The sequence below is a fragment of the Odocoileus virginianus genome, chromosome 25 (assembly GCF_023699985.2).
Source record: "Odocoileus virginianus isolate 20LAN1187 ecotype Illinois chromosome 25, Ovbor_1.2, whole genome shotgun sequence".
NCBI lineage: Eukaryota > Metazoa > Chordata > Mammalia > Artiodactyla > Cervidae > Odocoileus > Odocoileus virginianus.
This window is the reverse complement of record NC_069698.1, coordinates 12815072-12830149: the sequence shown is the minus strand read 5'-3', so window position 1 is coordinate 12830149 and position 15078 is coordinate 12815072. Positions and strand designations below refer to the sequence as shown.

The 15078-nt window shown below is 41.2% G+C and overlaps 1 protein-coding gene across 4 annotated transcripts in view; it reads left to right on the top strand.

Annotated features, from left to right (window-relative positions):
- ST3GAL6 (ST3 beta-galactoside alpha-2,3-sialyltransferase 6) overlaps positions 1-15078 on the top strand; it is a 90031-nt gene that overhangs the window by 7780 nt on the left and 67173 nt on the right. Inside the window, exon 1 of one of the 4 annotated variants that reach the window (XM_070455012.1) lies at positions 14645-14771. The exons of the other annotated variants lie outside the window; for them this stretch is intronic. The gene's annotated coding sequence lies outside the window, so the exon portion shown is untranslated. Of the gene's footprint in view, positions 1-14644; positions 14772-15078 lie in introns of those variants that run through there. 4 annotated transcript variants of the gene reach the window in all.

Below are 15078 nucleotides of genomic sequence, written 5' to 3'. Positions count from 1 at the left end.
CTTGAAATAATGCCCACATCACAGTTACGATAATTACAAAATAAAACACATGCCAACAGTTCAGTATAGGGCCTGCCAAATACCTAACATTTAATCGATATTGTTAGATTATTATTATTATAACTCTTATTATAGCTATTATCATAACTCTTGTTCATTGGATAGATAAAATTTGACTTTCTCCAGAAAGTCTTTCTGTTTGGCCTTCTCTGGCTCTAATTTTTTTTTTTTTTTAAACCAGTCTGAGTCCTATTAGAACCTGACTTCACTTTCAGTTCAGTTCAGTTGCTCAGTCATGTCAGACTCTTTGCGACCCCATGGAGTGCAGCACACGAGGCCTCCCTGTCCATCACCAACTCCCGAGTTTACTCAAACTCATGTCCATTGAGTCGGTGATGCCATCCAACCATCTCATCCTGTGACTTCACTTTGGACTCTATTTATCTACTCATGTTGTTATATTCTTTAGTGTTCATTGAACAGTAATAAATATTTGGACACCTTTCATGTGCCAGGCACAGTACTGATTATAGTATAGAGATCCTTGGGCATACAGTGGAGGGATGCAGTGTGTGTGTGCACATGTGTGCGTGCATGTACGCATGCTTCAGGTGGAGTTGGGAGATGAAAATCTATTGATTGAATGGCACTGTGATTTTTCAGAATAAACTAGGGTTGAGATTAAAACTACTGTGTTCAGATGTCCATTAAAAAAATTAACATCTGTTCATCTTCTTCTGTCGTTTAAAAAACGTGATAGTTATATCTTGAAACATATGTTCTTGAAACACTTTACATATACTTTCTTTCTTAAAATACTTTACATATACTTTCTTTCTTAAAATCTTCTCTGTCCTCATCTAAACACGGGTAGAAGTAGAGACGAAGACTTTCTTGAAGAGCAGAATCCCACTAGCTGCCTCTGATTTATGGCAAGAGGATAAAGAATAAGAGGGAACATTCTGGGCTGCAGGAACAGTGTCATCAAAGGCACTGAGGCACGGAATAGTGTTGAGTAGAATGGAGAATTGTGGAAAGTTTGGTGCATGGTGGTCAAAGTCAAGCATTTTGGGAGATGATGCAGGAGAGAATGTAGGAGTCAGTTAAATGAGACCCAGAGACCTATGGACTGCATGTTTGCACCTCCCTATAAGGATATGTATGCACTTGGAATGGTAGATCAACAGAGACAGTTTATAATGGTCAAAGTCTGCTCATTGCTTTTAAAGATGCACTTGGATTTTACAATCAGTTAAATGAGACTCAGAGACCTATGGCCTGTATGTTTACATCTCCATATAAGAATATGTATGCACTTGGAATGGTAGATCTACAGAGACAGTTTATAATGGTCAAAGTCTGCTTGTTGCTTTTAACATTGTATTTGGATTTTAAAGTGGCATGGAATGCATTTCTTCCATTTGCTGTTTTCATGAGAAGATGATGAAAACATTCCATGAGAAAATGATGAACATTATTTAACATAATACATATTTGACATGTGATCTCTCATTTTTAATAACCTAAGTGTTTGAAAGAAATGTCGGGGAGATCCCTGGTGGCCTAGTGGTTAGGATTCCAGGCTTTCACTGCCATCGCCCAGGTTCAGTCCCTGGTTGGGGAACTGAGATCCTGCAAGTCACACGTGGCACAGCCAAAAAAAAGAAAAAAGAGATGTGAAGTATCATTTGAGACTTCTGAAACCTGGATTTCTATATGAAATTTGATAGTGGTGAGGGGCTTCAACAGGACAGAGATATCCCAGGAAAACAGTCCACAGGACTATTATAAATTCATAGCCTTGAAACTTCCAGTACCTTCCTATTACATTTCACACTCAAGAAAGCCACAGCTTTCTCTTCTATAATTACGTGCTTGATAATTTTTATGTACAGCTTGATTACGATTTGATTTTTATTTGGTTCCTTTGCAGTTAAAGTTTGGCTTCCTTTCCTCCTCTCTGCTTCCCTTTCTTACTCCTCTTCTCCTCCCCACTCCTATTTTTAAGACATCATTCAATTTTTAACACATCAATATGTTATTCAGAGCTTATGCAGTTATTCTTGTTGTTCAGTCACCAAGTTGTGTCTAACTCTTCACCACCCCATGGACTGTAGCACTCCAGGCTTCCCAGTCCCTCACCATCTCCCAGAGTTTGCCCAAGTTCATGTCCAATGAATTGGTGGTGCAATCCAACCATCTCATCCTCTGTCACCCTCTTCTCCTTCTGCCTTCAATCTTTCCCAGCATTAGAGTCTTTTCCAGTGAGTCAGCTCTTCGCATCAAGTGGCCAAAGTATTGGAGCTTCAGCATCAGTCCTTCCAGTGAATATTCAGGACTGATTTCCTTTAGGATTGACTGGTTTGATCTTGCTGTCCAAGGGAGTCTCAAGAGTCTTCTCCAGCACAATAGTTCGAAAGCGTCAATTCTTCGGTGCTCTGCCTTCTTTATGGTCCAGCTCTCACATCTGTATGTGACTACTGGAAAAAAACCATAGCCTTGACTATACAGAGCTTTGTTGGCAAAGTGATGGCTCTGATTTTTAACATACTGTCTAGGTTTGTCATAGCTTTCCTGCTAAGAAGCAATTGTCTTCTAATTTCATGACTGTGGTCACCATCCCCAGTGAGTTTAGAGCCCAAGAAGAGGAAATCTGTCACTGCTTCCACCTTTTCCCCTTCTATTTGCCATGAAGTGATGGGACTGGATGCCATGATCTTAGTTTTTTTAATATTGAGATTTAAGCTGGCTTTTTCACTCTCTTCCTTCATCCTCATCAAGATACTCTTTAGTTCCTCTTTGCTCACTGCCTGAATTTTAACATGAGAAGCTGATGATTTGAGCCACAGTCAGCTCCAGGTCTTGTTTATGCTGCCTGTATAGAGCTTCTCCATCTTTGACTACAAAGAATATAATCAGCCTGATTTCGGTATTGACCATCTGGTGATGTTCATGTGTAACATTGTCTCTTGTGTTGTTGAAAAAAGGTGTCTGCTATGACTGGTGTGTTATCTTGGTAGAATTCTGTTGGCCTTTGCTTTCTTCATTTTGTACTCCAAGGCCAAACTTGCCTGTTAGTCCAGGTATCTCTTGACTTCTACTTTTGCATTCTAGTCCCCTGTGATGAAAGGGACATCATTTTTTTGGTGTTATTTCTAGAAGGTCTTCTAGGTTTTCATGGAACTGATCAACTTCAGCTTCTTTGGCATCAGTGGTTGGGGCATAGACTTGGAGTACTGTGATGTTTGCCTTGGAAACAAACCAAGATCATTCTGTCGTTTTTAAGGTTGCACCTAACTATTGCATTTCAGACTGTTTTGTTGATTTTGAGGGCTATTCTATTTCTCCTATGGGATTCTTGCCCACAGTAGTAGGTGTAAGGGTCATCTGAATTAAATTCACCCATTCCTGTCCATTTTAGTTCACTGTTTCCTAAGATGTCCATGTTTACTCTTGCCGTCTCCTGCATGACCATGTCCAATTTACTTTGATTCATGGAATTCCAGGTTCCTATGAAATATTGTTCTTTACAGCGTCAGATTTTGCTTCCATCACCAGACACTTCTACAACTGAGCTTATGCAATATCTGATGTTAAATGTCTGACTTATATTTAATTCTAGGAAATCCTACATATTTTTACTGCAGAAATATATTTTCTACCAAGTCTGAGTGGAGTCTGGTGTATTTTAACTCTGTCTTTTGGTGTTGATCTCTCTTGCTTAGAAATTAGGCAATGGGATGGAAAACTCCCTAACCATAAGAGTTTAAAATTCCCAGAGGAGAATTAGATGTGAAAGAAAAAACACTGAAATATACTTGAGCTGTGATTAGCCTGAAAATGGAGTGTGTGGCAGAGGTCCACAAGAAGGCTAGGAAAACAGGGCAGAGCAAAAACTGTTGTAGCTCATTTCTGGCACTGTTTTGGGAAGCCTGTGCCCTTATTGTGGGTCTGTGGTTATCAAACAACTTTTTTTTTTTAAAGTCATCCAGAAATTTGCCTCTAGAAACTGTCAAACTTTTAGTTCAAATATAAGTACTCCTTGGCCCTTATATTTTTCTCATTAGAAGTGTGTTACTTTGGCATTTCCATTTATACACCAGCCCCTGGGAGTTGAACATCTCAGGGAAACGGACCCCTGCATGTCTGAACCAGCAGGGCTGAGTGGCTGACTCTTGGGTTGGGGCTTCTCCCAGGAAAAGCTCCTTTCCGAAGTTACACCTGGGCTGTCAACACCTTTATTTCTTGGACAGCACCAGGTCCTCTAAAAGTAAAGTTCTTACGGGAAATTCATCATCCATGCAGAGGGGCATACAAACCATGTACATATGAGGTGAAAGTGAAGGTCGCTCGGTTGTGTCCAACTCTTTGCGACCCCATGGACTATACAGTCCATGGAATTCTCCAGGCCAGAATACTGGAGTGGGTAGCCATTTCCTTCTCCAGTGAGTCTTCCAAACCCGGGGATTGAACCCAGGTCTCCTGCATTGCAGGCGGATTCTTTACTTGCTGAGCCACGAGAGAAGCCCATGTACATATGGTTCAATACATTTCCTCCCGAGAAGCACGCCTGTGTAACCTGCCTCCAGGTGAAGAGGTGGAACATAACCTGCCTTCCGGGAGTGCACGATACACTCTCTCCTGATCTCCGCTCCTCTCCTGCGATGAAACCACTACTCTGACTTTCATCACTGTAGGCTATTTTTTTTTTCCTCTTTCTCTTTAATTCGAAATGACACCCACATATTCTGAATGAGTCTAGGATGTCAGAAGGGCTTCCCCGGTGATGCTAGTGGTAGAGAATCCTGCCAGTGCAGGAGACTTAAGAGACATGGGTTGAATCTCTGGGTCGGGAAGATCCCTGGAGGGGAGGGCATGGCAACCCACTCCAGTGTTCATGCCTGGAGAATCCCATGGCCAGAGGAGCCTGGTGGGCTACAGTCCACAGGGTTGCAGAGAGTCAGACACGACTGAGCGACTTAGCATGCACACAGAGAATCAGAGTCCCTCTGGCTCAGAGTAAGGACTGGGCATCAGGAGATGTGTTATAGGTTGAGTCGTGTCTCCCTAAAAAGACATGTTGAAGTTATAACTCCCAGGACCTCAGAATGTGACCTCATTTGAAACTAGGGTCATGGAGATGTAGTGGTTAGGATGAAGTCACGCTGGAGTAGGGTGGCCCCCTGGTCCTTATAAGAAGCACGTGTATGAGGACAGAGACACGGGAGAGTGCCGTGTGAAGACAGCAGGTTGGAGTGATGGCATCTACAAGCCAGGGGACGCTAAGGAGTGCCCGCAAACCACCAGGAACTAGCATGAGGCAAGGAAGTATTCTCCCCTACCAGGTTCAGAGGGAGCGTGGCCCTGCCCACACTTGGCGTTGGGACTTCTGGCCTCCAGGACTGTGAGATAGTACCCTTCTGTTATGGTAAGCTGCCGTGTTTGTGGGACTTTGCTGTTGCAGCCCTGAGGAATGAACACAGAGTGTCTGTGGGCCTGGTGCCCGAACCCTCCTGTCTCCGTTCCCCAGACCCCCCCCTCGTCCTTGGTTCTGGAATTTTCCCTCTCTTGCCCCTGGCCGCTGCATGTCTGCGATGTGCCCCGCAGGAGGGCGGAGGATAGGGCTTTTTCTTTATTTCTCCACGCGGTTCTTCCCTCGTGTTTTCAGACCGAAGCAGTTTGGTTTCCTGGCATATCCCAGACCAAGCTTCGCACGTCGTCTCTCTGCTTCCCCCGCCGGTGCCCCTCTGGTCTCCGCGGAGGTGTCCTTGCCCCGTTCTCCCAGACCTGGGCTGAGCCACCTCCTTTGGCAGGTCATCCCCAGTTACTCTGATTCATGATCATGTTGATAGGGGAAAAAAAATAGAACTTTGTTCTTTAAATGAAATCTCTATTTTGGAATAGTACGGCATGCTGTAAATAAAGGCTTCATTTTGCTCTGCTTTGACATATCAAAGGCCAGTTCTCGTTTCAGAGAGTTAAAAAAACCCTCAGATCCAAAAACAGTCCAACAGTTAGGCTTCAGTTAGTAAGAAGGAACTGCGCAGAGGGTAGCAGATGACAGAGTACTTTTTTCTTCAGCAAAGGATTGGGTTTAGACTGCCAACAGTAACGTCTCTTATTCTGGGCTGAGTTTCTAGGGTAAGGGGAATGGTAAGAACCACACTGGAAGTCCCCAGGGAGACTTCACGTGCTCCAGCCGCTTGCTTTGCCCTTCTTTCGTTCTTTCTTCAGGACCCGGAAATTTGCTGGGGAAGTTTGTCTGGATGCTTTCGGCACAGACTCGCCCTTCACCTTGCCTGTCCACAGCCTAGCGTGGTTGCAGAAGGCATGTGCCTCTCCCGGCCCCTGCTTTCTCTTCAGAAGTCACTGCTTGCTGCTGCTAACACCAGGGGAAGTCACCAGACATTTAGAAAAATCACAAACGTGGGGAAGTTTGAAAAGTTTAAGCAGTTCTAATTTTGGTTTCTGGCCTGTTGCTGATTCTTATTCTCTTTATAACTAGTTTCTGCTATTTATACAATATATTTTGCCCCTTTGAGGGGGAATGCAAAAAAGTTGCATGTTTTAGGCTTCTATGTTTTCTCTATAAGATACTTATTACTTAATTGAAAAACAAGAAGGTAGGGCACTTTGAAGTTATAGTTTGGAAAAGGAAATGGCAACCCACACCTGTATGCTTGCCTGAAGAATCTCATGGTCAGGGGAGCCTGGTGAGCTACAGTCCATGGGGTCTCTAAGAGTCAGACATGACTGAGCAGTTAAGCCCGAAGCTATAGTTAAGAGGTCAGCATGGGGCAAAGGTTATGTTTAGTATGTCTGTGTTTTTGTGGACTTGCCTTTAGAGCATCTGTGCTCTCAGACAGAGTTCTCTTTTTCCCTGAGATTTAGTGCCATGTGATAGGATGGGCAATAGGTATCTGTCTTGGATGGATAAATGGATAATGGAGTTTCTCCATTTGCTTGGCCAGTTATTTCACTGAACTACTGGTAGGATGAATTCAGTTGAGTTCTGAGCTGCCTCCTGAAGCCTGGGTAGGTTTTCCTAAGCCCAGGGGGATTTCTTGGACTGGAGACCAGGAATCTAGAAGTGATATCCCCTTGGCTCTGGCCTGTGAAATGTGCTAAAACATTTTGGCTGATTGTGACCAGGGAGCTGACCGCACCGTGATCCCCAGTGCACTAGAGTTACTTCTTTCATTGGAAACCCAGCTTTGTTTACCTTCTTAGGAATGTTGAACACTTCTTGGAAATCTGCTAAGAGAGGAGACATTTCTCCCTCCCTCCCCCCTTCAGAGAAAATACTCTATTTCGAATTTCTTTTACATCTTCTAGACTAGGGTAGTTTGTTTGTTTTTGGCTAAACTACCCTTGTGGAATCTTCGTTCCCAAGGATTGAACTTGGGCCACAGCAGTCAAAGTGCAGAGTCCAAACCACTGGGGCCACCAGGGAACTCCCGGGACTAGGTTATTTTAGCGTGTAAAGAATGCGGGCATTAGTAAACGCTTATTCGTATTTTAAAACATCTACCTTTTGAGGTTTTCTCAGATTCTTTATAGAAAGTGATATTAAAGGTATAGGAATGCCATTGATAAGCCTTCACTTATTTGTAGACTTGACTTCAGTTTAGCCTGAATAATAAACTTTGTTACAATGTCCTTGAGCTAAACATTTCCATTAATGTAAATAGGTCATTGTGTATGGTCACACTGTTGATGGGTCTAAAGACTTCAGGGTGAAAGACTTGGTATTTTATTACTTTGCTTTGTTGTCCACTTTATCCATCATTGACTCTGATACATGGGAGTACTTCCTAATCACTCAATTCTAAAGAGAAATTTGATTATCTTTCTGTGGGGTAGTGCCTTGGATTATTTTCTGGCTAAAACACTGAACAAAGCATTCCAGGGAAACCTGTGGTTTGTTTATCTACTTGCTCAAGCACTCAGAGTTTTCTGCCTAGTCAGTGTGGTTATCAGAAAAAGAAAGTGGTTATAAGAAGACTTTCTGCATACACTTTTTCTTCAATATGTTTTGTTTTCAACAGAATGATTGTAGATTTACTTTACCTAGAAATGTATTTTCTCATTTAAAATACTATTAACTTTGTGTTTTCACAGAGTCATCAGTTCAGTTCAGTTGCTCAGTTCTGTCAGACTCTTTGCGACTCCATGAACCGTGGCACGCCAGGCCTCGCTGTCCATCACCAACTTCTGGAGTCTACTCAAACTCATGTCCATTGAGTTGGTGATGCCATCCAGCCATCTCATCCTCTGGTCATCCCCTTCTCCTCCCACCTTTAATCTTTCCCAGCATCAGGGTTTTTTCAAATGAGTCAGTTCTTTACATCAGGTGGCCAAAGTATTGGAGTTTCAGCTTCAGCATCAGTCCTTCCACTGAACACCCAGGACTGATCTCCTTTAGGATGGACTGGTTGGATCTCCTTGCAGTCCAAGGGACTCTCAAGAGTCTACTCCAACACCACAGTTCAAAAGCATCAGTTCTTCGGCACTCAGCTTTCTTTATAGTCCAACTCTCACATCCATACATGACTACTGGAAAAACCATAGCCTTGACTAGATGGACCTTTGTTGACAAAGTAATGTCTCTGCTTTTTAATATGCTGTCTAGGTTGGTCATAACTTTCCTTCCAATGAGCAAGCGTCTTAATTTCATGGCTGCAGTCACAATCTGCAGTAATTTTGGAGCCCCCCCCCAAAATAAAGTCTGCCGCTGTTTCCACATCTATTTGCCTCTGAAGTGATGGGACCAGATGGCATGATCTTAGTTTTCTGAATGCTGAGCTTTAAGCCAACTTTTTCACTCTCCTCTTTCACTTTCATCAAGAGGCTCTTTAGTTCTTCTTCACTTTCTGCCATAAGGGTGGTGTCATCTGCATATCTGAGGTTATTGATATTTCTCCCAGCAATCTTGATTCCAGCTTGTGCTTCTTCCAGCCCAGCATTTCTCATGATGTACTCTGCATATAAGTTAAATAAACAGGGTGACAATATACAGCCTTGACATATTCCTTTTCTTATTTGGAACCAGTCTGTTGTTCCATGTCCAGTTCTAGCTGTTGCTTCCTGACCTGTATACAGGTTTCTCAGGAGGCAGGTCAGGTGGTCTGGTATTCTCATTTCTTTCAGAATTTTCCAGTTTATTGTGATCCACAGAGTCAAATGCTTTGGCATAGTGAAAGAATCATACCTGGTATGTTAAATATCTAGGTATTTTTAAACAGCTTGAGTTATCAAAGTTTATGCTTTAGAAAAAAGACTATGTGGAAGTGAAATTTCAATTTTAAAGTATTCCTAGCAGTTTGTAGGGATTCCCTGATAGCTCAGTTGGTAAAGAATCTACCTGCAATACTGGAGATACCAGTTCCATTCCTGGGTTGGGAAGATACCCTAGAGAAAGGAAAGGCTACCCACTCCAGTATTCTGGCCTCCATGTGGTCACAGAGTTGTTGGTAAGATTATCTTAGTAAACTGCATTTTTTTTTAGATTGGAAAAAAAGAGATTTGGCTCCAAAATGATGTTTAGATCAGTAGTTCTCTGAAAATAGCCTAAATATCTGCTGATAGGAAATGGAAGGATTTGTGATACAATTGATTAATAGGATACTGTACAGAATTTGAATGAATCAGACCTTTATGCATCAGTATGGATGGATCTCTAAGCCTGAAGTGTAGAGTGAAAAAATTCAAATTTCAAAATCTAAGGTATTTCATATGTGAATGTTAAACTGTTACCTAAAACAGCATCATATACCACATATGTGTGTACATGTGAATAAAAAGTAGGCAAATTCATGATTGTGGTTGGATCCCAGAGAAAAAGAGGAGGGTAGGGAGAGGAACACAAATCTCCATTAAAAAAGAATCCCTGAGAAGATAATGGTTATTTTGGTTAATGGGTTTGTGAGCATTTGTTGTATTAAAATTCAGACTTCTGTTAATGCTTCTGTAATGAAAAAATTTCATGTGATATTTCCTAATGTAATAGGTTTCAACCTAGGAATCTTACATTTATCAAGACTCTGGGAATGAGACTGAAGATTTTCCAATACATCTATATTTCACTGTGTCATTCTGTGAAAAATGAAAATTGGCAGAGTGAATCTTAAAGATGAGGCAGGCTTCAAGTTGATCTCGTTCCTGGAAAGCTAGAGTAGCTGATGGGTTCAGAATAAATAGACCAGCAGCAGATTACCTAGCCCAACCCTGGCTCAACATCTAGCTTTGAGACACCCTGGAGAAGTTAACTTCTCTATGCCTCTCAGCCCCCTCATTTACAGAATTAGAAAAACAGGCCCAACTCAGCACTGTTGTGAGGATTCTGTGAGTTCATGAATGTAGTAGCCATGCAACAAAGATTAGCTCTTACTTTCATGCTCACGTCTTTTTTTTTTTTCAATTTTTTTTCATGTTCACTTCTATTAGCAGCAGCCTCAGTCACAAATGCCATTTCCTTTGCCTGGAATGCTTTTCATTTTTACCTGATTTCATCTGTTTATTCCTCAGAGGAGTTCCCTGAATTCTTTCAGATTCCTCTGAGGCTCTCTGTCCTCCCCTACTTAGGGCAGTGTCTCATCAGATCACAGTTGTAATTCCATAATTGCTACGTAATAACACCACATAGTATTACTTAATAGTAATAACAACTGCTTGTTAATTTCTCCCACTCTTCCTGGATTGTAAACAGATGTTCTTCTTCACTACTGTGTCTTTGGTGCCTGGAACAAGGTCTGGCATTGGGAAGTTGGTTTTTGTTTTGCTTTTTAAAATTTATTTTTGGCTGTGCTGGGTCTTCGCTGCTGCGCAGGCTTTTCTGTAGTTGTGGGGAGCGGGGGCTCTTCTTCATTGCTTTTCGTGAGCTTCTCACTGAGCTGGCTTCTCTTGGTGCGGAGCACAGGCTCCAGGGCCTGTGGGCTTCAGTAATTCAGCTCCTGGTCTTTAGAGCACAGGCTTGACAGTTGTGACTCATGGGCTCAGGTGCTCCTCGGAATGTGGGATCTTTATGGATCAGGGATCCAACCTGTGTCTCCTGCATTGGCAGGCAGATTCTTCACCACTGAAATACCAGGAAAGCCCAGAAATTGGTTATTGCCTAAATCAGCAAAGTTTTAGTAGAGGTGAAAACTTCCATAGTTAATTTTACCAGGAAATGAATTAACTCCCTTTGCCTAGAGGATTAATTTAGCTTGCATTTGGAAGTAAATCTAGGATTATATATGATTTAATAAAAATATATATCACATGTATGATGGTTTCTTTGTAACAATAATTATAAGATACCCCAAGTTAAGCTTAGCATCATATTTGTAATTTGATTTTGGAGGATCCTCTGATGGGTAGTAAGCTGGAACATTTCCAGTACTTTAACCTTAAGATTTGATATATGCTCTTCCGATTGTTTATCCTCAAGCTTACTTGCTTTTTTTCTTTTAAAAATAGCAAAAGGGGAATTAAGCAGGAAATGATGCTTCTCAGGGAGCAGAATAAGCTTGCATTCTTTCAGAATACACTGATGTAATAAGTAGCTTGAGAAAAAGGGCTTTTGTAAATCAGATGGAATGTTACTTATAACTTTTAAGCAAACTATAAAACAATAAACCCTTTGGAAAGGGGACTTATAGAGTAGGAGGAAAGACAGGAAGCCAGTTCCCTATTAGCTGTTGGCTTATTTATTCTGGGAGAGAAACCTAAGAAGGATTTAAAATTTGAGGAAGGGCTGTGTGTCCAGATACTAGCATATTTCTCCAGGAAAGACGTCACTTAGGATTTTGAACTGATTAAAAGCCCAAGTTTCCTAGATAAGTAGAGGGCTGAGCAAAATGTGAGCAAGAAGGAAACTTTCAAAGCATTGGAAGGGATTTTACCACCCAAATGGGATGGAGGAGAGGTGAAATGTCAGGGCTTGGAAAAGAAGGCAGAGCCCTACATGGAAAAAGAAAACTACAGATGTCACCTTTGCAGTCTTCTGCCCGCATACCCTCGCCTTTGGAGACCATGATTTGTAACACAAATCACCAGGAAGAAAAGTCACAGCTGTGTTTTGTCTTGTCCTCCTTCTCTGTTAACTGTTGTATACGGAAATCGTAAGGAACTGCATTTTAAATGCTGAGCATGCTTATTCATTCGTTCATTCACCAGGACACACTTACTTTGTCAAACTTGGAGTAAAATCGTCATTTTTTAATTCTTTTTTTTAATAGAAGTAAAAAGAAAGTATTGTTTAAAATCGGGCAAAATTGGTTATTGTTTAAAAGTATCAGCTGGGGGGATAGCTTTATTTATTTATTTTATTTAATATATTAATAAATATTAAAATTAATATTATATTAATTATAACACAAATATATTAATATAAAATTAATATATATAATAAAATTTAATATATTTATTATATATATATATTTTACATTTGAAGGTGTGTATCTGCAAAATTCCACTAATAACTACTTAATATGTAAAATTTATTAATCATCTGCCCTCAAATCAGGGTTGGAGAGTACTTTTGAAGTCATGTTGTTAGAAAACTTTGGGAAATACTGGTTTAAGTAACATTTTAATGCTTGTAACCACATTGCATTAGCATGGACATCACCTGGGAGCTTGCAAGAAATGCAGAATCTCATGACCCCCTGACCTTCTGATAGGGATCAACAGTTTAACAAGATGCTGAGGTGATGATAATGGACATTAAAGTTTTTTAAGGACTACTATACAAATCCATCCCAAGTGGTTTTTTAAAACAGAGTATCTTTAGTAATGAGTGACTCATTGTCCAGAAATGGAACCTGTATTATCTTTAGGTAACCTAAGCATGTTCTTCCATGCCAACTTCAAAGTTGTTAATTCCTTGAATTTTGCATTCACTGGCCTTGGCTTAACCCCTGCTAGCCTTCAGAACCAGGCTATGCCTCTTTTCATGAAGGCCATTCAGACTTGAGAATGGCCATCTTGTTTGCCTTCCACAATGTAAGCTTCTCCAGGTGTAACTAAATCCCCATCCTCTAGCATTGTTTGAGGTTTCTTTGCTAACCTTCCAGCTTCAGATTTGTGATCGCTTCTGGACTCGAGCAGACAGTAACTAGTATAGGTTGAAGACGATGGAAACCCAGGAGTTGTGCTTACTATCTATTTAGGGAGAGTGATTCTGAGGCGCAAGTTTATCATTATCCGCAATTTACTTAGCTTCAAAATTCTGTCTCACGGTGGAGACATCCATTATCATAGAATTAGAATAGAATAGAATGCTGGTGGCTTAGTTGCTAAGTTGTGTCTGATTCTTGCAACCCATGGACAGTAGCCTGCCTGTCTCCTTTGTCCATGGGATTTTCCAGGCAAGAGTACTGGAGGCAGGAGATCCAGGGGATCTTCCCGACCCAGGGATTGAACCCTGGTCTCCTGCACTGCAGGCATATTCTTTACCAACTGAGCTACCAGGGAATTCCCTAATAGAACAGAATAGAAGTCTTCTATTGTGCCACTAAAGAGCACCATTCTGCCTTTGTTCTAATTTCTAAATGCACAAACTGCTTAGCACTTGACACGTGAAATGTATATTGAAATATATGAAAATAAGCATTTTCTGTTTCTCCATAAATTTTGAACTTAAGAGAAAAAAAATCCCATGCAGTCCATAACAGCCTATCAACTGATTTCTTTTTTCTCTGTCTTGCAGTCATGTGTCACCACACATGCATCTCACATATGGAAATGTACTCAGCTTTTTAAAACTTCCTTTATTTGGTAGAATCTAAATATTTTTCATGTTACTCTATGATGTTCATAATTAAGCATAATCATTTTCTTATTGTAGGACATTAGAGTCATAAATGAGTTCTGAAATAAATATTTGCCCCATTTTTGGTGTTTTTTTGTTTATGATATTTGTTTCCTAAGAATTTTTATTTTTTCAAAAAAAACACTTTCTACTAACACAAGAAATATAGAACATGCAGGGTTTTATGTTTTATTTGTTTCTGTATCAGAGTTTTTAGTCTTGTGTAAGAAAAACGGTAGCAGGAGCAATTTGAGATTTTTTTTTCTTCCAAAGTTTCTTGGAGAAAGTAGCCTACCACACATTGTTGAAGCAGTTGCTGTTCACACTAACTTCCCACCCTTCCTTCTGGTTGTTTTTGTTCTTGATTTCTCCTCATTCTTCTGTCTCCCTCCCTCTCCTTGCTCTTCAGAGAGTTTTCCAGCAGCTCCTCCTCTCACCTCTGCATTGAACAATAAAGCTGTGTGTATGTGTAGAGAGGAGCTGAAAAAGGAGACAGATGGTTCTTTCATTACCAGGTTGCTACGGATTAATTGAGTTGGATCTGTTATTTTTTTCAAGGAGACTGAGCTGGGTCCCGTGGATAACCAGTCATGAGCTACAGTCATGTAGTGCATGCAGGAGGTTTTGCTCTTGGATTTCTGGTTTTGCTCTTGGATTTCTTTGTTTTTGGTAATCATGTCATCCAGTGGAGAATTTAGGGAGGGGCTTGTAGTGACTTTACTAAAGTAGTGTTTTCATTAAGGCTTTTCTTTTTAATGCCTTAAGATTTTTCTTGGGTTGCTGAGCCCTCCTTATAAGCATGCTGAATGTGTGTTTTGTTTCAGCACTTGCAAGTAAAGCGCCAGCACACCTCTTGCCTTGGATAATTTCTAGTGGACAGTGTAGCAGCAGCCTGCTGGGCCTCCGGCGCCCTGACCGCATTCTGCACCCTGAAGGACAGAGGGGACCCCTGGGGAACAGATTCCTCACAGTGTAGGTGAGCAGAAGCCCCGGGACTGGCGTCTCAGACTTCTTAGATGTGAAGTTTGAACACTTGAAATGTTCTGTTACAACTCTCCTGCAGTTAAACTGACTTTATTGGTATATAATTGCTTTACAATGTTGTGTTAGTTTCTGCTTGCGTCACAATGTGATGCAGCCATAAGTCTACATATAGCTTTTGTGAACCTCCCTCTCACCGCACCCTCCATCCCACCCCTCCAGGTCAGCACAGGGCGCCAAGCTGAGCTTCCTGTGCTTTACAACGGTTTTCTGCTGGCCGGTGACTTTAAAACACCCTGTCC